The following is a 23,424-nucleotide window of genomic DNA, read 5'->3' on the forward strand; positions in this document are numbered from 1 at the left end:
ATTAGACCATCTGGTCAACCAGGCTCCAACCCTGAGTGCTCCCAGAAAGCAAATCTTGGCTCTTTATGAAAAGAAATGAGGAACAGCTCCTTCTGAGGCCCCAAGTTGTTTGATAATCATCCCTTGGTATCATTCCAGAGAAAGGTCCAACCCAGGCCTGCAGTTCTTTTAATCTATGGTCCTGGTTCAACAGAATTGTGGTGCAACTCCAGATCTGAAAAGGGGTACCTGGAAAAGAATATGTAAATGGCAAGAAGGTGGAGAGGCATGGCTGATGATGTCCATAATTGCTTTGGCTCATGCAATGGTCATGGGGGCTGTGCTGAGTCTCCCAGAATCTTGGTCATTCTCAGCTCTGCGTGAGGAACAGACTCTCATGTCACTCGCCTCCCTGAAGGTAGGAGTGGTTGTTCTGCAAAACACCTGGCCTCCCTCTGATGTGAACGCTCCATGCAGTTAATCATTCCCACTGTGGGCTTGTGCAAAAAAGAATGCAGTTGATAACAAAAGCAGCTAATCAAGATCTAGAACATTCTTAGCTTGAAATAAGAAATCTGTGTAGAATATAGTCTTCCTCTGACCTGACAGCTGTTGTGCTGGTTGAGTTAGTTCAGGACACATGAGGCCTCCTCTTTGGGTAGAGCTTTTATTAGCCTGGCTGGGAGACATTAAGGAACACAGATGCTGTTTGAATCATGAATCTACTCCTCCTCAGACTTGTGGCCTTGGGTCAAAGTTGTGCCTTGTGCCTAGTCTGCCAACCTGCCCAAGTTGGCAGAGGCCAAAGACTCTGACATGTGGTGAGGGCTGGGAATTGGAGGGAAGAGAAGATTTGCATAAACCTCCTATAAACCTCCTAGGCCTTATGGGAATTCATGGTAAGGCCTCTTTGAAGCAGTAATTAAACCCTCTAATGTCGGGCAGCCCGGGTGGCTCAGCGGTTTAGCACCTGCCTTCAGCCCAGGGCCTGATCCTGGAGACCTGGGATCGAGTCCCACGTCGGGCTCCCTGCATGGAGCCTGCTTCTCCCTCTGCCTGTGTCTCTGCCTCTCTGTCTCTCTGTTTCTCATGAGTAAATAAATAAATCTAAAAAAAAAAACAAAAAACCCTCTAATGTCATGATTAGGAATACTCTTCAACCCCCAACAAAACTTAGCCTCTCAACCTTTGGGGAAAGAGCACTTCAGAATGGATAAGGAACTCACCATGAGGATAAGAGGGTGTGGGGGGAGTGGGATATAGCTGAAGACACATATCTTCCCCAAAGTAAGGTATATGACTCCTAACTACTAGCAGGAAATTGGCTGAATTCTTATATAACTAGGGCCTTGACCTTAAAACAATCCAGGCAGATGCACAGTTCCCCTATAGGGGCAGTATGGCTTTATGAAGTTATAGTGACTCCATCATTCACTTGGATGGAAAACCTTCCTCTTGAAGCAGAAAGAACCGGCAATATCAAGGCCAAAGTCATGGAAGAGGAGCGTTGCCAGCTGACCATCTCCTTAGGGAGGCAGAGTGGTGGAGTCCCACAGCAGATACATTCCTGGCAGGACTGGAGTCCTTCCTTTGCCCATGACTGGGTTGTGATTTCATGCTAACAATGAAACAGCCTCTTGGCCTGGCGGGAAAGGAGGAGACCCCCCCCCCCCATTTACTCCACTGACCACAAGCCCTTGCCTGTGACTGTTCAGGGGACCCCACAAAGCAGGACTCCCACCAACTCCCAACAACACAGAGTCACTGGCCAGGTGTACTTGAAAAGGTGGCCTCCTCTGGGCCTTTCTCATGGGCTCCAACTCTGCTCCCATCTCACCACGTGCCAGTGTGTGCCCTGCTCATTGGCAGCCCTTCCCCAGCATCTGCACACGAGCCTCCAACTCCGGGTCTGCTGTCCTTGTAGATGCTCTCCTCCCCATCCTGAGCTCTTCCCGTAAGGCCTGGAGTACTTGCAGTGATTTGGATGGTTTATCTCCCCTCCTGCATTGTAAGCACCAGCGACTCGGACCCCTGGCTCGCCCCTCTGTCTCCTGCAGAGGTTAGTACGGTGCTCAGCACACTCTAGGAACTTCAAAAGAACTTGTTGAGTGAACGATCTGAGCACCACTTGGGAGAAGTGCACTTGCTAGCAGGTCCTGGTCCCTTTCCTCCTTGGCTGAGGAATACCACCACCAATAAAAAATAGTGGCTCCCAGGGCCCATCAAGCCTTTCACTTGGTTTCCACAACATCTTTAATTTCAATGTGAACCAAACCCAGAGGCGAAAGGGACCCCTGCACGGGTCCCACCTGGGTGGGACGGCTCTGTGTCCTTCTAGATGCCAGTGTCCCAAAGGCCAAGGCCTGTGTGAATGTGCAGGGCCCGGGGCCCAGGGCCCAGCAGCTGCACACCGTGCTAGAGTGTGATGCTCGGCCTATGTGCCGAGAAACAAAGCTGCTTCTTCTGGAGGGTTCTCTGGGTCCTCAAAGGGAGACTGCTAAAAGCCCTGCTTCAGACTTCAGGGGACCTCTCAGACCCACATCTGGAGGCCATCTCACATCCAGCTCACACCTCCCGGAAAACCAGCCCGCATTTTATTGTGTTCCACATCCTCCCTTGGCTGCCCTGGCCCACATTCTCCACTCCTCCTTGGGGTCAGAATGAGAAGCAGGCTCATCGACTTGCATGAACTCATTTGCTCTCCCTGGTCCTCTGCACCTGCTCCCTCCTGGACCATGAAGCCAGCCGTTTCCACAGCAAACAGTCATAAACAGCCGGAAGGGGAAGGGGCCTTCAGGTGCAGGAGGAGAGGTGGGGAGTAGCTACAAACACTCTGGCAAGGCCCGTTTTCATACAGATGTTTTAGGCCATAAACCGGGGGAAATGGCAAAGCAAGAAGTACGCCAGGTTCCTAATGACAAGGCCTGGGAAGCGCATCAGGGCTGCAGCGCAGATGGGGACTCGGAACTTCCTCAGCTGCTCACATCCATGCTCAAGCAGCTGGGCTGGGGCTAAGGGCTGGGGGCCCCAGAGAAACTGGGTGCCTGCCCAGGAATGGGCGCCAAGGAGGCAGACCCTGGGTGTGCAGTGGGTCTGAGAATCCCCAAATGTCCAGACCCGCACTGTGTCGTTCTGCACTTCTAATTAGCACAATTCCTGAAATTCCCTGCGCCTGACACGGGCAGGTTGTGTGGATAGGACAGTGTCTGTACCCAAGAGTCTCCAATCTGGCGAGGACGATGGGTGCACACACAGATGGTAACACGGGTCAGACTGTGTCCACTCAAGGACAGAGGGACAAAATGCGGGGGAGGCACAGGGGTAGAGAGGGACAGAGCAGTCAGACTCATCGCTCGGGGGTGGCAGCAAGGTGATCTTCCTAGGTGGGGAGGATCTGGACAGACATCACAGGGGAGGCACAGGGCGACTCAGGGAACAGCGTCAGTGTGGCGTGCAAGCCGGAGCACGCTATGGTTTAGGCCCTGAGAGGGGAGGACAGCCACCATGGGAGATGGTTCTGGAAGAGTAGATGGGACCAAGACAGAGGAAGGTCCGAAATACAGGAGTAGAGGAATCCTTCAGTGTTGCAAATGAGAATTAGGTACCAACTTTTATAAATCAAGGGATTTTATGAGCAAATCTGGGTTCTGGTGAAAGCCTGGAAGGTCTGGTAACCTGAAGCCTTGGCTCTCCTGCAGCTGCACTTAGCTGCGGCTGGGGGGTGGCTGTCCCTGCCAGGACAGGCTTCTCCGGTGCTGACGGCGGCCCCTTGTCAACCCCCGCACCTGCCAGCCCTCCATGGGGGGAGATGCCAGCAGGGAGGGGCATTGCCAGCCCGGGTGCTTAGGAGAGGCCGCTGAGGGCGGGGCATGGGAGGAGGCAGGTGCAGGGGAAGAGGAGGAAGGGCAGATGGGGAGGGAGGGGATGAGGAGGGCTGGGCCGCGGAGGGAAGAGCAGGGTCCAGGACGAGGGTGGAGGAGCCCGGGAGGCAGAGGAGCCTCCGGTGAGCCCTGCTGGGGTGTCTAGAGTTTGAGGTGCCTGGGCCTGGGGGGGCCAGCAGAGCCGAGCCCCAGATGGGGGCGCTGGGGGGGGCCTTAGCTGAAGGCCGCGGCCGGGGCGCTGCAGAGGCAGGAGGTGGCGGGAGCCAGGATCCCTCGCTTCTGGGGTGCGTGTGTGGGGCGCTCAGCTCCTGTGCTGGGAAACTAGGCAGGACCGGTGTTCCGAGGACCCCTGCTGGGAGGGGACGGTCCCTCCATCCGCACAGGGCTCCGAACGCGAGTCGGGAGGCCGGAGGCCAAGGCGCAGCCCGCGCACAGCGCAGCGGTTGGTGGTGGCTGTCCTTTATCCCAGGCAGGGAGGGGGCGGCCGGCTGCGCCTTCCCTGCCTGAGTCACATGCGAGCATTTTGTCTCCGGTTCCTCTGAAGCGCTCCTGGGGGACAGGGTGGGGTGGGGGCGTGAGTCATGTGCGTCCTGCGCAGCAGATGGCAGGGGGCAGTGAGTCACAGCCCCGCTTCTCAGTCGGAAGCCTTGAGGCCCTGAAGACACTGTGCCCGCGGCCAGGTCCGGGCACCCAGCTTGCTAGTGACCGTCCGTTAAACAGTGACAGACGTGGCTGGCTGTCACCTGCGGGGCTTCTCAGCTCAGACGTCATGCGTATTTCCTCACTGGGTCTCGGTTCTTGATTGCACCTTTGTTTACGTGGTTACTTGGGGATCGTGGCACTGGCACTGGCTGGGCTTCGGGAGAGCAGGGACCGGGCTGGTTTTGTGCATGCTGGATCCTTAGCATCTAGTCTTCTAAATGAATGAAGGAACGAATGAGTGAGTGAATGAATGAATGGCTCCATTTGGTGTTAACACTTAAGAGAATGTGGCTCTGAGTGTGTGTGTGACCTGTTTATGTACACGTAAATGATGTTTCATGTATGGAACGTCTTTGGAAAAATAAGGACACATGCGACATCAATACAAGAGCTTAAAGCTTCCTGGACACGGGCTGGGGATAGGAATCTGGGGTGATAAGAAATTTTATTTTCACTTTATACTTTTATTTCTCTCCCTTCTTCAGTCTCTCTCGCTCTCCATTTTGCTTTTACAAGGAACAGGAGAAAAGTTTACAGAGTGGGTCATATTAATCACATTGTTCCAGCTTTCTATTTCTCAGAGTAACATATGGGGAGCATGTTTTGTGACTGTCTGCACCCCCCTGATCTGGCCTCTCTCAGAGCCCGCCATCTGTGGGGTGGGCTCCACCCTGGGTTAGGGAATACTAGTGTGACCCTTCCCCTTTTGGGTATTGTGTCGGGTTCTTGGGAAGACAAGGGTCTGCCTGGCAGCCAGCTGGGACCTAACCCTTCCAGAAGTGGAAGAATGGAGGAAGTAGCAGAGCGAGTGCTGTGTCTGAGTGAGGACCCCAAGCAGATGGAGGGTGCCGTCACAGCTGTGATATGGGGTACACTGTGACCTGCGGAGTCTTCTATGGCCAGGGTGCTCTCTGATGCTAGGCGACAAGGCTGAGCCTGCCATAAAAAAAGGGTGACACTGCCTGGTTGGGTCTTTGGGTGCCCTGGGACAATAATGCATTATTTGATTTCACTGGCTCTGCAAATCCAGAGCTACCCCTCGCTGCCAATCATCCCTCCTGCAGATGCCAGGCAGCCTCTGGCCACGGAAGCTCCAAGTAGGAGGCAGGAAGCAGTGGATGTGTTAGCAAAGCCTTGACTTGGGAGTCACAAGACTGGGGTACAGCTTTTGCTCTACCAATTACTCATGCCATCCCTCTGAGCCAGAACTGACTTCCACTTTACAAAATTTTAAGACATATTTACTTAATAGTTGCGCAAAGCAGTTTCACATGATTGTTTTGATGTTCTCTTCTATATATATTACCATATATCTTCGTTTGTTTTTTGTGCCTTTTTAATCTTTCAGTTAGGTTAGCTAATATTTTATGTATTTCATTTACTCTTTTCAAAAAAACAGCTTTTGGATTCATGGATGAGTTCTGTGTTTCTCTGTCATCAAATTACTTTCTGTTTTTATATTTTCCTTCCTTCTGCTCTGTGTTTTTATTCCTTTTCTATCTTTTCTATCTTTTTTAGCCCACCCCACAGACAGCAGGCTCTGGGAGAGGCCAGATCAAGGGGGTGCAGACAGACTCTATCTTTCTGAGTTGGCTCTTAATTCATCTATTTTACTTATTTTTACCTGATGTATCAATCAAGATTATTCATTTTCTCTTGAGATCTCTATTTGTGACTCCATTGGATTGAATAAAGATACTTTTTCATTGTTGTTTTTTTTTTTTAGAAATTCTATCTTTAAAAAATATTTTATTTATTTATTCTTGAGACACAGAGAGAGAGAGAGGCAGAGACATAGGCAGAGGGAGAAGCAGGCTCCCTGCAGGGGGCCCAATGTGGGAATCAATCCCAAGACCCCGGATCACACCCTGAGCTGAAGGCAAATGTTCAGCCACGGAGCCACCCAGGCATCCTTAGAAATTCTAGTTGTATTTTCACTTTTAACCTTCAGGTAGTTGTAAAAGGAGTTTGTGAATTTCCAGATGAAAGGGACTTTTTATCTGGTATTGCTATAAAGTCTTAGTTTTATTATATTGGGATTAGAGAATATCATCTATACTATTTATGGGTCTGTGTAGCTCTGTGTAAGGTTTTTATGAGTGTTCGTACTTACTTGGGCATTGGAAAGAAGGTGTGTTTTCTATTATCAGGGTATAGAGTTTGCCCTGTTATTTAAGTAAGGTTGACTATTACTAGATCTATTTCTTTTCACTTGTTTTCTTGATCTGCTCAGGCCTGAGATAAAAAAAATACCCTCCTGCTTTGTCAGTCTCTCCTATTTCCTGTAATTTTTGCTGTATGAAATTCTCTAGTATGTTGACTGGCATATAAATATTTGTAGTTAATTGGAGTTGTGAACTATATAACCTTTGGCATCAGAAACTGGCTTTCTTTGACTTGTTTAATGATTTCTTTGACCTGAATTCTTCCTTTCCTTGTTTTAGCTTCATGACTTTTGATTTCTTCTTATTGGCATTTGCCTGGCATAACATCACCCACTCTTATTTTCAGCCTTCCCGACCCACTTTCTCTTAGGTGTGCCTTCTGTTTGTGCCATAGAATTGGGTTTTGTTTTGTGCTCGTATCTGAAAAAAAAAAATATATATATATATATTAATTTTATTTATTTATTCATGAGAGTCACAGAAAGAGAGGCACAGACATAGGCAGAGGGAGAAGCAGTGTGTGGGACTCAATCCCAAAACCCTGGGATCACACCCTGAGCCGAAGGTAGATGCTCAACCACTGAGCCACCCAGGGGTCCAGAAATATTTTTAAGGGGTGAGTTTAGCGTGTTTGCATCTGTAAACATGACAAATACTTGCTCCACATTTTGTCATGCAATTTTATGTTACATTTTTTTAATTTTTCCTTTTATTTATCTGTCTCCTGGTCTCTCACACCCTGGCTTCCTTTTTTTATAATTTTTCTTTTTGGCCTTGTTTTTTCTGTGTGGTTCTTCTCATGGTAAGAAAGGTGATTTGTTTCTCTAGTGTTTATCTTTACAATTAAAACTTTATATAACATCCTTAGCTTCCTTTAAACAGAATATATTAGTCTCCTTCTATAACAAGAACAAAACCAGCATGCTTCCTCTTCCTTCCCATCCTCCCTTTCCTCTGCCACACTGCATTGGTTCATAAAAGCATCTCCTCTCCCCACCCCGGAGCCCCTGAGTTTTATTGAGAAATGGTTGACACCCATCACTGTAGAAGGCATACAGCATGATAGTTTGAATATGTTGTGAAGTGAGTACCACAATGGGTTTGGTTAACATCCATCATCCCATATAGATGCAATAGGAAGAAAAAAAAAATTAAAGTTCTCCTTGTGATGAGAACTTTTAGGATTTAATCTCTTAATAGCTCGCTCTCTGTACCACAGCAGTACTGGCTGTGCTCACTGTATCCCACATCAGAGCCCTGGTGCTTATTCATCTTGTAACTGGAAGTGTGTGCCTTTGGACCACGTTCCTCCAGTTCCCCCCCCCACACACACACACACACACGCACCTCCAGTAATCACGGATCTGGTCTTTTTTCTCTTTTTTTTTAATGAGTTTGATGGTTTTTTAAAATTAGGTTTCATATATAATAGTGGTTGTACAGTATGTCTTTTTCGGATTCATTTCCTTAGCATAATGCCTTCAAGGTCCACTTGTGTTGTCACAAATGGCAGGGTGTTCTTGTTTTTTAATGTCTGAATAATATTTCACTGTATTTATATACTATGACTTCTTTATCCATTCATCTACCCATGGGCACTTAGGTTGTTTCCATGTCTTGGCTCTTGTAAATAATGCTGCAATAAACACGGGGGTGAAAATTTCAAGTTGGTGTTTTTGTTTCCTTTGGGTATATCCCCAGGAGTGGAATTGCTATATCATTTGGTACTTCTAGTTTTAGTTTTTTGATAAACCTCCATACTTTTCAAGTATGGAAGAGTATAGTATAGTGGTCACCCTAATTTACAGTCCCACAAACAGCGCACAAGGTTCCCTTTTCTCCACATCCTCGCTGGCATTTGTTGTCTCTTGTCACTTTGATGATGGCCATTCTGGGGGTGTGAGGCAATAACTCATGTGCCTTCACTTTGTGTTTCCCTAATGATGAGTGATGGTGAGCATCTTTTCATATACCTGTTGGCCATTTGTATATCTTCTTTGCGAAGAGGTCTATTCAGGTCCTTTGTCCATTTTTTAATTGATTATTATTATTTTTGCCATTGAGTTATAGGAATTCTAAAAGTATCTTTTTGAATTTATCTTTGCCATGTTAAATATGCACATACTTCTATTGCTACACTTGTTAGCTTTTCATGACCACAGGTTACAGATGAGGCAATGAGCAAACTTACTCTCCTTTCAGTCTTTTGAACTCTTCCCTTTAGTTAAAATAATGGTGTCAGCTGTATATTGTCAAGATATATATCAAATTTTTATTTTTGATTCAGATCTCTAATTTTTCAAAATAGTGACTGCTCTAGGGTTTATCATAAGTAGTGCTCAAGTGATACCATTACACATATCTTGTGAGAGGGTCACAGGATGCTTTCATTCAACCTTCCCACCCTTGTGTTATTGTTTTCATACATGTTACTTGTTGTGAAGAGATTAAAAATAAGAACAAAAAGTATTTTATATTTACCCTTGTCTTCACCATTTCCAGGAATCTTCATTTATTTATTGAGATCTAAATTCCCATCTGATATCATATTCCTTCTATCTGCAAAACTTCCTTTAACATTTTTTATAGCATAGATCTGATGGTAATGAATTTGCTCAAGCTTGTCTCAAAGAGTATTTTGTCTTAATTTTCAAAAGATATTTTCACTGGTATAAAATTATGAGTTGATGGTTTCTTTTCCCCATCCAGTACTTCTATCTATCTATCTATCTATCTATCTATCTATCTATCTATCTATCTATCTATGTATCTATCTTGGGGGGAGGGGGAGTGAGAGGCAGAGGAAGAGGGAGAGAGAGAATCTTAAGAAGGCTCCATGCCTAGCACAGAACCTGACATGGGGCTTAATCCCATGACCCTGAGATCATGACCTGAGCTGAAGTCAGGAGTCAGATGCTCAACTGAGCCACTCAGGAGCCACCCGCCCTGCCAACCCACTACTTTAAAGATGTCTTATCAGTGTGGTACTGGCACAAAAACAGACACATAGATCAATGCAACAGAATAGAGAATCCAGAAGTGGACCCTCAACTTTATGGTCAACTAATATTCGACAAAGGAGGAAAGACTATCCACTGGAAAAAAGACAGTCTCCTCAATAAATGGTGCTGGGAAAATTGGACATCCACATACAGAAGAATGAAACTGGACCATTCTCTTACACCATACACCAAGATTAATTCAAAATGGATGAAAGATCTAAATGTGAGACAAGATTCCATCAAAATCCTAGAGGAGAACACAGGCAACACCCTTTTTAAACTCGGCCACAGTAACTTCTTGCAAGATACATCCACGAAAGCAAAAGAAACAAAAGCAAAAATGAACTATTGGGACTTCATCAAGATAAGAAGCTTCTGCACAGCAAAGGATACAGTCAACAAAACTAAAAGACAACCTACAGAATGGGAGAAGATATTTGCAAATGACGTATCAGATAAAGGGCTAGTTTCCCAGATCTATAAAGAACTTATTAAACTCAACACCAAAGAAACAAACAATCCAATCATGAAATGGGTAAAAGACATGAACAGAAATCTCACAGAGGAAGACATAGACATGGCCAACATGCACATGAGAAAATGCTCTGCATCACTTGCCATCAGGGAAATACAAATCAAAACCACAATGAGATACCACCTCACACCAGTGAGAATGGGGAAAATTAACAAGGCAGGAAACCACAAATGTTAGAGAGGATGTGGAGAAAGGGGAACCCCCTTGCATTGTTGGTGGGAATGTGAACTGGTGCAGCCACTCTGGAAAACTGTGGAGGTTCCTCAAAGAGTTAAAAATAGACCTGCCCTATGACCCAGCAATTGCACTGCTGGGGATTTACCCCAAAGATACAGATGCAATGAAACGTGGGGACACCTGCACCCCGATGTTTCTAGCAGCAATGTCCACAATAGCCAAACTGTGGAAGGAGCCTCGGTGTCCATCGAAAGAAGAATGGATAAGGAAGATGTGGTTTATGTATACAATGGAATATTCCTCAGCCATTAGAAACGACAAATACCCACCATTTGCTTCGACGTGGATGGAACTGGAGGGTATTATGCTGAGTGAAATGAGTCAATCGGAGAAGGACAAACATTATATGGTCTCATTCATTTGGGGAATATAAAAAATAGTGAAAAGGAATAAAGGGGAAAGGAGAAAAAATGAGTGGGAAATATCAGAAAGGGAGACAGAACTTGAGAGACTCCTAACTCTGGGAAATGAACAAGGGGTGGTGGAAAGGGAGGTGGGTGGGGGGTGGGGGTGACTGGGTGACAGGCACTGAGGGGGGCACTTGATGGGATGAGCACTGGGTGTTATGCTATACGTTGGCAAATTGAACTCCAATTAAAAATATGTAAAAAAATATATATATATATGTGTGTGTGTGTGTGTGTGTAATAATGGTGTAAAAAATAAAGATGTCTTATCAGCTTCTGGTTTTGCAGAATTTATGAAGATAAGTCTGCTGTAATTTGAATCTTTCTCTCCTGTACATTTCATATCTCTCCCCCGTGTTTGCCTACACCATTTTCTCTTTATCTTTGGGTTTCAGCAGTTTGACTGTGATGGGCCTAGTTTTTGTTTTTGTTCATTTTGTTTTGTTTTTAAATTTATCCTTGTTATTTTCAGCGTTTCACAGAACTATGAACTGTGGTTTGTTGCTTTTAGCTAATTTAGGAAAATTCTTGGACATTATATATTCAAATGCTTCTTCTGCCCCATTTTCTCTCTCTCCTGAAACACCAATTTTGAATCATTGATAGTTGACATTGCCCACGGCTGTTGGATGGTTTCTTCATTTGTTGTTGTTTCCATTATTTTGGCAATATGTGTTTCAGTTTGGATAGTATCTATTGATTGAGCTATCTTTAGGTTCACTATTTCTTCCCTCTACTATATATTGTCTGCTTATAAGCTACCAGGGGAATTCCTTACCTTTTTTTTATTTTAGTATTTCCATTTGACTATTTATGATTTATATCTTTCTGCTGAAATTCTTCATTTGTTTACATATGTTGTCCACTTTTTCTACTAGATTCTTTTCCACAAAATAATCATAATTACTTTAAAGCTTCTGATAGTTCTAACATTTGTATTGCCTTGGAGTCTGGTTCTAGGAATTATTTTCTCTCTCGATAATAGGTTTTTTTTTTTTTTTTGCCTGGCTTTTTTGCATGTCTCATAATTTGTGTGTGTGTGTTTGTAACTTTTTTTTAAATCTTTTTTTTAAAATTTTTATTTATTTATTTATTTATGATAGTCACAGAGAGAGAGAGAGAGAGAGAGAGAGAGGCAGAGACACAGGCAGAGGGAGAAGCAGGCTCCATGCACTGGGAGCCCGACGTGGGATTCGATCCTGGGTCTCCAGGATCACGCCCTGGGCCAAAGGCAGGCCCTAAACTGCTGCGCCACCCAGGGATCCCTGTGTTTGTAACTTTTAAATGTATTCTAAATGTTGTGTTTAGAATAACAGTAAAGACTGAGGTAAATAGAATTTATGACAGGAAGTGGGTATCCCTCTTTTCCCGTCAGGCTGTTAGTATGTGGGGTTGAAGCAATTATAATCAGCTGTTGTGGTGAATTTTAGTTTGTAATTGTTATAATTTACCTCATTGCAGTGCAGACTTCAAGTTCCTCCAGTGGTGGACTGCCTGCTACCTTGCATTCAGTATGGTGTCTGTGTGCTATAAACTTTTTCTCAGTGTTCCTACCAGCCAATATTTCAGGAGGCCCTGCCTTTCTGAATCATAGAGGGAGACTCTGTATAGTCTTCCCTAGCTGTAGACAGTAATTGCTCAATAATGAGTTTGAGTCTCCTGTGGGGTAGATGGGGCTCCCAGGTTCCTGATCTTGCCTTTGTCCTAGGCAGTCTGTGTACATTTGGCCCTCATTATTGCTGCTTCTCACATCTGTGGAAACCAAACCCTGCCTATACTTGTGGGACATCTTGGGCAGGGAAGGGCTTCCTGCCTCACGCCAACCCTGACCTCACTCCCTAGTGACAGCAGACCTCTGTTTTGTATCAGTGCAGGGTCCTGGAACTGAGTAGTCTCTTGCCACTCATCAGCAATAGATGGGAACAGACAGGTTTCCTACTCTTTCTCCAAAATCAAATGGTTTTGTTTTTATCATCGTCCAAATGTCATGGATTTTTTTTTCCTACATATTTTGTTTCCTGCCCTTCCAGTGGCTTTAGACTTTTTCTTCATAAAAGAGTCCAGGATAAGAATGGGGTTTTGTGCCCTTCCTCCACGGCAGCAGATTACCTGGGTTTCATGCCATTTATTCCAATATAAGGTCTTCTGCCTTCGCCCAGTTTTTCGCTGGCTTTCAAAGGAGCCAGTGAGGAGGATCATGGTAAAGAGCATGTGAGTACTTCAAGATTAGCAGTGGAAATCATAATCATCCAAAATTAAATATGGAATAAAAACTCTACCTTTCAATGGTGTGGGAGTAATTAAATATCCATATGCAGAAAACAAACTCCCATCCATATCTGAAAACTAACTCAAAATAGATCATAGAACTAAATATAAAACCTAAAACTGTGATGTTTCTAGAGGAAATCTTTTTTTGGCAAAGATTTTTTTGAATTTGGCAAAGATTTTTAAATATAGGACATTAAAAGCACAACCCATGAACAAAAGATACATTTGACTTATCAAAATCAAATACTGTTAAGAGACTAAAAAGGCAAACCAAAGATTGGGAAAAAAGCATAGATCTGATAAAAGATTTGTATTCAGACTATAAAAAGAACTGTCAAAACCAGTAATAAGAAAAGCATAGATCTGATAAAGGATTTGTACACAGACTATAAAAAGAACTGTCAAAACCAGTAATAAGAAAAGCATAGATCTGATAAAGGACTTGTATACAGAATATAAAAAGAACTCTCAAAACCAATAATAAGAAAATAAGCAACCTAATTTGAAAACGGGCAAGAGACTTGAACACTTCAACAAAAAAGACACATGGATGGCAAATAAACACATGAAAACATGTTCAACATCATTAGTCATTAGGTAAATGCAAATTAAAACAACTACATTAAAGTGTAAATTAAAACTACTACACCAAGTAACTATTACACATCTATTTGAATGGCTGAAATGAAAAAGACCAATCATATCAAGTTTTGATGAAAATACAGAAAAACTGGAATACTATAGTAGGAATATAAGGTAGTACAGCCACTTGGGAAAACAATTTGACTGTTTCTTAAGATGTTAAGCCTAAAGTTACTATGTGATTCAATAATTTTACTTTCAGGTGCTTACCAAAAGAAATTAAAACACAAGTCCACAGCAAAGACTTGTCTACAAATATGTACAGTGGCTTTATTTGTAATATATGTCCATCAACAAGTGAACGGATAAAGAAAGTATATCCACATGATAGAATATTACTCAGAAAGGAAAAGGAACCGATACAAGGGCATCTCAAAATAATTACATGGAATGAAAGAATCTAAATAGCAAATACATATCTATGACTACATTTACAAAAAATTCTAGAAAGCACAATCTAATCTATAGTGATTAAAAAAAAACAGATCAATGGGGAAACTTTTAGAGATGGGGATTAGGGAAGGCAGGAAAGAGGAATTACAAAGTAGAATGGGGAAACTTTGAGAGTTATAAGGACTCTGCCTTTGGAAATCTCTACAGAGGTAGAGGGGTAAGAGGAACATGCCATGCACCCTCCTGTTCCCCCATAGTGGGGGAAGACCTACATCAGACAAGTGGGCCTAGAACACCCCCCCAAGACTCCTCTTGTTCCATGACTCCAGCAGCAGAGCCAGGGATGGCTTTGGATCTATAGCCCAGTGAGCATCAGCCCAGCCTTGGAACAGGCCAGCATCCTCCCCTTGACACAGACAGTCAAGTAACCAAGGAGTCTCTGACAATCCTCTCACCAGGTTGCAGAGGAGGAACCCCTCAACATGAGCTCCACCTGTCCCTGGAGACCCTGCCTCCCCTGTCTTCCCCCAGGCCTTGTCTTAAGCCTTCTGGAACTGCCAGCAGGTTGGGTGGGCAGAGTACTTAGTGTTTGATGGGAGACAGTTCTCTTCCTGAGTCTGAGGGAGGGGTTAGCACCACTGCAGGTGGATTTCTGACCTGAGAGCATGGAATTCTTAGTGCCTTTTATTCTTAGCTTTGGTCTTTGCCTGCAGTTCTGGAACATGAAGAAAAATCCTATTTGGCACCCGGTTTCAAAATCCAGTCCATCACCAGCTCATTCCGTTGTGCTTACCCCCACACCCCCTAAGCTGTTACCTTTAGTGTTGACAGTGGGGTCACCATACACAGTGGAAAGGGCACCCCAGCCTGCAGAGCCTGGCTCTGCCACTTGTTAGTGGGTAGTCAATAATCTGCCCCCATTCCCCCCTAGATTTGGTATGAGGACAAAATGAATTAATATTTGTAAAGAACTTAATGCATGGCACACACTAAGTGAATTCTGAAAGTTTGCTCCTATCTTATCGTCTTGTATTGAATAAGCTACCCCACCTCCCTGAGCTGCAATTCTTTGCTTGTAAAATAGGCTCTAACACTCCATAAGGGGAATTTGAGGATTAGCTGAGATTACTTGTAAAAAGCACATAGCACAATGCCTAGCACATAGCAAGTGCTCAGTAACCATGAATTCCCTCCCACTCCCCTCTGCTACAGTCCTTTTGGAAGGCCACACCTTGTAGCAACAGGGTTTGCTGATTGGGAGACACATCCCTGGAAGTCACTGTGCTAGGCAGGCCAGAATTTGACATGGAGCGAAAGGGGCAAGACCCATCTTTGCTTGCCTGAACCAAGGGGAGAAAGAGTATTCCTGCTTCTTAGTGCTTTCCTTCATGTGGGATGAGTCCTGCACAGGGTAGCATGAGGTCTGGGTTCTGGCCTCAGCTCAGCCTACAAACTGTTGTGCAGGACTGGACAGGAGTCTGAGGCCACCCTGGGCTGCTCCTCGTGCTCCCCGTGCTGAGGGAAGTGGGCCACATGATGTGCATCTGGGGCTGGTTCTGGCCAGTCATTCCCTGCCAAGCCACCCAGGGCCATCCTCCTTCCTGTTTTCGTTCTAGGGCTCTCTCTCGTCAACCTTTCACCTGGATGATAGGTCTGTGCTACCAGATTTTGTCATCCTCTGGCACGGCCCAGCGTATTCACTCCTCCTGGATGCACTTCTCTGCTCTGCCTGAAGGATGGCGATGAAATGACATCTCCATGGAAACAAGTGTTGATCCTACAGCTGCTTAGTGATGTGGTGCAGGATGATGTAAGCTACGCTCTGGTTTCCTGAGGCGCTTGGTGTGCTTTGATGTGCCTGTGCTACTGGAGCCCAGATGATTAGGAGGTTGCTTCCCTTGCTTCTCCCCTTCTTATGTAAAAGGCAAAAAGAGCTGGAGATTGAGCTGTGCTGGGAGGAATGCTCTTGTAAAGACAGCTGTGTCAGGAGTCAGAGGTAAGAGGATGAAGGTGACGGGTTTCCCTGGAGACCCACAGGTTGGGGGAGCCTTGGACACTGTGTCCAGGGGGGGTAGCTGCTGGCCAAAGGCAAGCTTCCCCATGACGCTGGGGGCAGCTGCCCTTTCCCCCCAGAGCAGCCCTAGCAGAACAGCACAAATGGAAGCCTACACACTGGATCTCCAGATGCTTAAAATTATAAGCCTGGCCAGCAGATTGTTAAATAGAACATATTCGATCCTCTGACCTTGGCGACATGGCAGCCAGAACAGTGGCCCTCCAGAGATGGCCACATCCTAATCCCAGAAACCGGTGAACTTGTTATGTTGCATTAGTGTTGTAGACAGAGGGAAGGTTGCACAACGAGCTGACTTCAGGACAGGGAGGATTGCAGGCTAGATTATCTGTGTGGGTGCCGTGTAGTCACAGGGCCCTCAGGAGAGAAGGGCAAAGGAGAAGGGCAGAGTGGTGCCATGGGAGAAATACCCAACCGGCCGCTATTGGGTCTGTGGGTGTTGGTGGCCCCTAGATGCTAGAGAAGGCAAGAGGACAAATCCTCACATCAAGCCTCCAGAAAGGAACACAGTCCTGTCAACAGGAACACAGTCCTGTCAACACCCAGTCAGACTTCTGATTTATGAACTCTAATACAATAAATCTGCGTCAGTTCAAGTCACTGAGGCTGCGACGTGCTAGAGCCACAGGGAAGCCGAACAGGCCATCGCGGCCTGATGGGGAACCATCAGGAGGCAGCCTCAGGCTCCGGTCACTGGCCTGGCCCAGGGAGGGGCCTTCTCCCCTGTGCCTGAGCGCAGAACCAGTCCTACCACTGGAAGCAAAAAGTCATTTCCTCCCCCTTTTCCTTCCTTCAGTAACTCCTACAAAACAAGGAAACAGAACTAGCTAAAACCTTCACGATAAAGCCAAAGCCAGCTCTCCACTTAGCAGGAGAAAGGAAAGCAGCTCTTTCGTGTTAAGGGAAGGTTGTGGGGCCTCCAGGATGCGCGTGCCCTTGCTCATTGTGCTGACTTTGTGCTGCAGGATTTTCACCTGTGAGATGGGATTCAGCAAGCGCAGGCCCAAGGCACAGTGCACCGGCCCCAGAGAGCCCTCCCTGATCATGCCCTGCTGGGGCACTTCCTGGCGTCGACCCTTCTACATCCTCATTTCTTCTCGTGGATAGTGACATAGTGTGCATACCTAGTACACGCTCATCTGGTTGAGGACTGTTTACGCTTCCAGTCCCAAACAGGTAAAGCACAATGCTAGCCACGTTTCTGGTCTCACAGAATCATCGTTGGTCAGTTAAATTATTCAGGGCTCAGGACAGCTGGTTACATGTTACATCAAAGCCTGAAACAACTGGTTAGGCTTACCTTTTCTGCAGATAGCTGTGTCTGTTTGGCTCCATGCTTTTGTAGCCTCCCAGACCCCTTCCCTGGGGCCCCTTGATCACCTTCATGTAGGCCCATCTGTGCTGAGATCCCTGGGTAGTTTCTTTCCTAAGTTGGGGAGAAACTGAAAGCTGAATGGCCCTGGGGATCTGCCCTCGAGCCAGCCTGGCCAGGCTCCTTTGCTGGCCTAGGTCTCAGGTTTACTACCAGGCTGTCTTCCCGTGGCCAAGCGCTGCCTCTAGCTCCTGTTCCAGTTGTCATCTGGGTGTTCTGGGCTGTGACAGCTGGCCCAAGTTCTTTTCCTTCTACAACTCACTCTGGCTGGAGTCTGGAGTCTGCTCCTGAGGCCCTGTGTCCTCTATATGACCTTGACATGTCTCCTGCCCTGGGGACATCTATTGACCTGTCTGCCAGGACACTCACCCACTCCTACCTGTGGCCACGCTGCCCTATCCCAGCCCCCTCCTGTCCTGTCCTCTCTGGATGCATCGTGGCTTCCCAATAGGACTGGCTTTATCCTCCTTCCTGCTCTAGGTCCACCCCCTTGACCTCACCTTACCTAGTGCATCCATAGCCTGCAGGTGCAGACACCTCTTTGCTTGGTTCCCACTTGTATCACTTTTCATTTTTTTAAAGATTTTATTTATTTATGCATGAGAGACAGAGAGAGAGGCAGAGACACAAGCAGAGGGAGGAGCAGGCTCCATGTGGGGACCCCGACATGGGACTCGATCCCGGGACTCCAGGATCACGCCCCGGGCCCAAGGCAGGAGCCTACCCGCTGTGCCACCCAGGGATCCCCCCACTTTTCATTTCTTAATTTGTTCATTCACTTAGCCACTCAGCCAGTCAGCAAATATGCGCGGAAGGCCGGCTCCGTGGCAGGCAGCACGCGGGAGGCTGGGCTCTGTGCTCAAAGCCCAGGCGAGACTGACCCCCGAGGCCTGAGCCCCCGCGTGGTGAAATGATCTTGAATGGTGGATCTGATCGTGGCCCTTGGAGAGCGGTTCAAACAATCACACCAACAACACAGGGCAGAACAATAGATTAGATTATAGTTCTAATTAGATTACAGTTCTAATCTTGAGAGAATTCTTTGGTAAAATAAGCGCTTCCGGTAACAGTAAACAAATTAGCTCATAAAAGCGACATTAATTAATTTTTGATATTTAATTTTATATGTGCCATGAATTTCTCAGGAAGTCCTGGCCGAGACTCCTTTATATCCAGGAGTTGGCAGAGGAATTGTCTTCCGCCAGTTACGGTTGAGGAAAGAGGCTAGCTTGGCAGGCCAGCCGGCCTGGCCATCCCGGGCCACCTGCTGGCAGGGCCACCTCCGAAGACCGAGTGTCCAGCGAGTGTCACAAATGTGCATCGCAGTGTGAAGGTCAGGGTCGTCTTGCAGCAGACGGAGCGGCCCCCTCTGTCCCTGTGCTCTGAAGTCAAGCTGGAAATCTGAACATTAAACAGTTTTGCAATAGAGGGACAGCTCTAATTACAGATTTAAAATCAAATGTCATATTTATTATTGTATCCCACAGGGTATTCATAATGGCACCATTTGGCCCCCGCTCAATATTTGATACTTGGCCATTCTGCGTTTGGCCAGGATGAGTGTCCAGGGCACCTCTAAAAGGATCTAATTGAGCCTTTTGTGTTTCTTTCTTTGACAGATATTTTACCCCAGTTAAAAATAGCTCCTCACACAAGGGCTGAAAACAGGCTCCTTCTCTGAGCACTTCCTCGCGCGGGTTCTCAGCCTCCCCCTGAATCATCGTCCCTGAGCCGCTTCACCGCCACCTCATGGAGAGGCAAGCCAAGGCCTCCCACGCTTCCTCTGGGGACGCTGTCAGCCAGTGCCTGTCCCGTTGCTGTCCAGCCAGCCCGAATCAGGTCTTAATATGCAGCCAGATGGTGTTGCTGCCCCTTCCAGAACCACCGCCTGCTGTTCCTCCAGCAAAGAGGAAGGAGCACACCTTTTGTCCCGGTACCAGGAAGCCAGCAGTCCCTTCTGTGGCTCGATTTTAGCAGAGCCTCTCCGCCACTCGGAATAGTTCCTGAGTCTTCTCCTCTACCCGGTGCTCCAGGCAGAGTTTTGACCTGTCAGGAAATGGTGTTTGAGGTGTGCTGAGGAAGCAGAGGAGGAGGCGAGGATGGAAAATCCAAACATCTGGGCAGCCCGGGTGGCTCAGCGGTTTAGAGCCGCCTCCAGCCCAGGGTGTGATCCTGGGGACCCGGGATCGAGTCCCGTGTCAGGCTCCCTGCATGGAGCCTGCTCCTCCCTCTGCCTGTGTCTTTGCCTCTCTCTCTCTCTGTGTCTCTCATGAATAAATAAATAAAATAATAATAAAAAAGAAGAAAATCCAAACATCTTTCCAAAATCGCTGTGGACAGGCAATTTATGTTTTCGCATCAGTCTGGCTTTCAAACAACCAGAGCCACTCGTCCGATGAGTTCCTGGCATTCTCATAAGCCATACCATCATGCCTCCATCTGGGAATCAGACAGAGTTGTGACAACCTGTAGAACCATCCAGCTGAGTCAGGTGACAGGTTCCTGAGCCGGCTGGACAGGCTGTGGCATCACCCACACTGAAGATAATAACACCACGAAGAAAGTTCTCTCCATTCTGGAAACCTAAAGGAATGTGTGCAAGTCCCTGCCACCCCACCCCCTGGCCATCATTCAGCCACATACATACTCCTTGTCTTCAGTACGACTTCCACGTTGGTACGTTTTAGAGAACATTTTGCCGTGTTTGTCTGCACAATGGGCTGCCTGAGTTCTAGATTATAAATAATTTCTTTTCAGGATTTCAAGACTTTCTTTTTTTCTTTAGGGTTACATTTAATATTTTCCATGTAGTTTGCCTTTCTGGGAGAATGTTCTCAGGGATGAGTCACTTTGGTTTGCCCAGATGGTCTTCCTTTCAACTGCTTTCCCTATTTTAATGATCTCTTATTCATATATATATATATATATATATATTTCAAAGTGATATGTTTGATTTGAGGTTCCAGGCTGAGACCCAGCTTACTACAAATTCCGCCCATATGCCATTGCTTTATCTTATATACGAGCTGGCAGGGCAAAGAGTGCTGGTTAGCTGAGACCATTCGGGCATGGGTTCTCAAAGTGAAGTCTGTGCAACACCTGTGTCCACAATCAGTGTGCTTCCCCAAACTGCAGACTGCTGGATCTGCTTACAAAAACACCAAAAGAAAAGTCTGGTGGGGGCACCTGGGTGGCTCAGTGGTTGAGCGGCTGCCTTCAGCTCAGGACATGATCCTGGGATCAAGTTATGCATCAGGTTCCCTGCAAGGACCTGCTTCTCCCTCTGCCTATGTCTCTGCCTCTCTCTCTGTGTCTCTCATGAGTAAATAAATAAAATCTTAAAAATAAAAAAAAAAAGAAAAGTTTGGTGGGGTTGGAGGAGGCCTTGCAATCTGCATCTTCCATATATACAGCAGGTGATACTGGTACAGGTGGAGTCTGAGAATCACCATCCCAACCCAAAGGGCAGGGTGACAATTCCAGCTGTCCTCCCAGGTTGCCTTTCTCCACCCCTCTCCTCAAGCTAGGATTGGGTCCTCTTGCCCGCCCCTGTAGCTTTCTGTAACTTTCATATAGTTCAGAATCTTGATGGCCACGCTGAAGGCAAGCCACGCTGTTGAGGTTGGACCCCGTGGACAGTGCCTAGCATGGGTCTCCGCGGGCTGCTTCCCACACCTTCTCCGGTGGAAGCAACACACAAAAAATGTTGACATTCGAATTGCACACTGGGATTAACAAATGGGGTTTCCCGCAGCTGCAAAGTGCTGGTCTGGAGGCTCTGGTCTCCCCAGCCTGGGCAGTGCCCCGAGGGCTCAGGAGATGGAACTCTCAGCAGGCCTGTGGCCCGTTGGTTTGGAAGCCTTGCATTAGATGCCTGTGGCCCTCGTGTGGATAAGAAATGAATGGTGGCCTATAGGAATAGAGAGGAGGGGACTAAGCAGTGCAGATCGAGGGGAGGGATTTTAGATTTTAGCAACTGATTAGATATGGGGAACAAAGAAGGGGAGGTGTCAGGGGGCTGTGGGGTCCGAGCCCAGATGGGATGTTGGGCCACAGACAGAAGTAATGGCAGCCTTGTTCCTTCACTGCTCACCTCCCTCCTCCATGTCCTGCCTGAACCCACATGCTCTTCCCTGGTCATCTGTTCCAGGTGCTACTTCAAGAGCTCTGAGGCTGCAGAAGCTGGAGATGACTGCTTCTCCCTCCCAGATCCTGGGCTCCTGCTTATACCCGTGAGGAATTTATTGCACGTTTCCCCGCTTTTTTTCAGCTGAGTGAGACACACACAGGCTATGCACCTTGTTCCATGATTTGTCAGGGGTCGAGGTGGGGGATTCACCTCTGGCCTTTTCATCCTTAAGTCAGTGTCTTGTGTGTTTCCGCAATCATCATGGACATTGGCACCTCAGCATCCCGACCGCTAACAGATACGTTTTGCTCTTTCTCTCTGTCATTGCACTGTGGGCCCATCAGACTCCTCAGACTCCATCCATGCATTCTGCAGAGGGGGGACCCCCAGGCTCAGACCCAGGCACCAAGTCCCCCAGCCCGCAGATGGCAAAACAGGGAGGGAATTCAGCTTCCTTGAGGATGGTGTCCCCTTCAGCTCCAGCAAATCATCAACTTCCTTAGCCCAAAGTGCAGTGCTCTCCGTGACTTGCACCCCCCAATCCTTTCGGCAGTCCTGAATGGCAGCAATAGGAGGGGTCCACTTCTAGGCAGGGCAGACCCAGGAGACAACCCCAGGGTGGGTTAGGTTTTGTGGAGCCTGAAATTTATACAATTTTGAAGACTGTCTTTATGAAAGACATGCACCCACGGACTACTTTTGCTGATTTCGCAGAAACCAGGGAGCTGCTGTTGAGGGGCCCTGAAGATGATGCTTCATTATCTCCCCAGTAATCCGCCTCTGTATAAAATGCTAAGCACTGCTGAGGGCACGCAAAACCTGGGTCACTCTCCCCTCTGCTCGCAGGCATCTTGTCTGGCACAGATGCAAAATTACAGTATCTTTGCATCTGAAAACAGCACTGTCATCCCAGAGCCCTGGAGGCCCATTCTACATGTCAAGCTAATTATTAGGTGATGAGAGAATGGCTCCAGTGTGTGCTGCCTGGGTGAGCTCTGCCGCTGCCAAAACACCCCTGGAGGCCAAGTGACAGGCTTGCAAAGAGGGGAAGAATGAAAGGTTTCAGGTCTGGATGCTAAAAACCAGCCCTGAGCTCACCCCTGTCAGGAAGCTGCCTCAGAGGTGGAGGATAGGAGGGAGGCTGTGGCCGAGGCTGGAGGAAGCCAGGGCAGGTACAGACCAGTTCCCCAGAGAAAGCAGCAGTGGGAATTTATTTTTTTATTTGTTTTTTATTGAAGTTCGATTTGCCAACATATGTATAACACCCAGTGCTCATCCCATCAAGGGTCCTCCTCTGTGCCCCTCACCCAGTTACCCCAACCCCTCGCCCACCTCCCCTTCCGCAACCCTTTGTTTGTTTCCCAGTTAGGAGTCTCTCATGGTTTGTCTCCCTCTCTAATTTTTTCCCACTCAGTTCCCCTTCTTTCCCTTATAATCCCTTTCACTATTTCTTACATTCCCCATATGAGTGAAACAATATGATGATTGTCCTTCTCCAATTGACTTACTTCACTCAGCATCCTCCAGTTCCATCCAAATGGTGGGTATTTGTCATTTCTGATGGCTGAGTAATATTCCATTGTATACATAGATCACACCTTTTTTTTCAATTTCATTTATTTATTCATGAGAGAC

At 46.8% G+C, this 23,424-nt stretch overlaps 1 long non-coding RNA gene across 2 annotated transcripts; it reads left to right on the forward strand.

The window, feature by feature from the left end:
• The first annotated feature begins 3,900 nt into the window (after positions 1-3,900).
• On the forward strand, positions 3,901-23,096 carry LOC102156036. Of its 2 annotated transcripts, XR_005371851.1 has the most exons (5): positions 3,901-3,982; positions 15,831-16,210; positions 17,254-17,464; positions 19,280-20,336; positions 21,811-23,096. It is a non-coding gene; the product is annotated as an uncharacterized LOC102156036 (long non-coding RNA). The 2 variants fall into 2 exon arrangements; XR_005371850.1 differs by lacking the exon at positions 21,811-23,096 and having other exon boundaries at positions 19,280-20,903.
• Positions 23,097-23,424: the final 328 nt, after the last annotated feature.

This window comes from Canis lupus, chromosome 17 (genome assembly GCF_011100685.1).
Source record: "Canis lupus familiaris isolate Mischka breed German Shepherd chromosome 17, alternate assembly UU_Cfam_GSD_1.0, whole genome shotgun sequence".
Taxonomy (NCBI): Eukaryota; Metazoa; Chordata; class Mammalia; order Carnivora; family Canidae; genus Canis; species Canis lupus.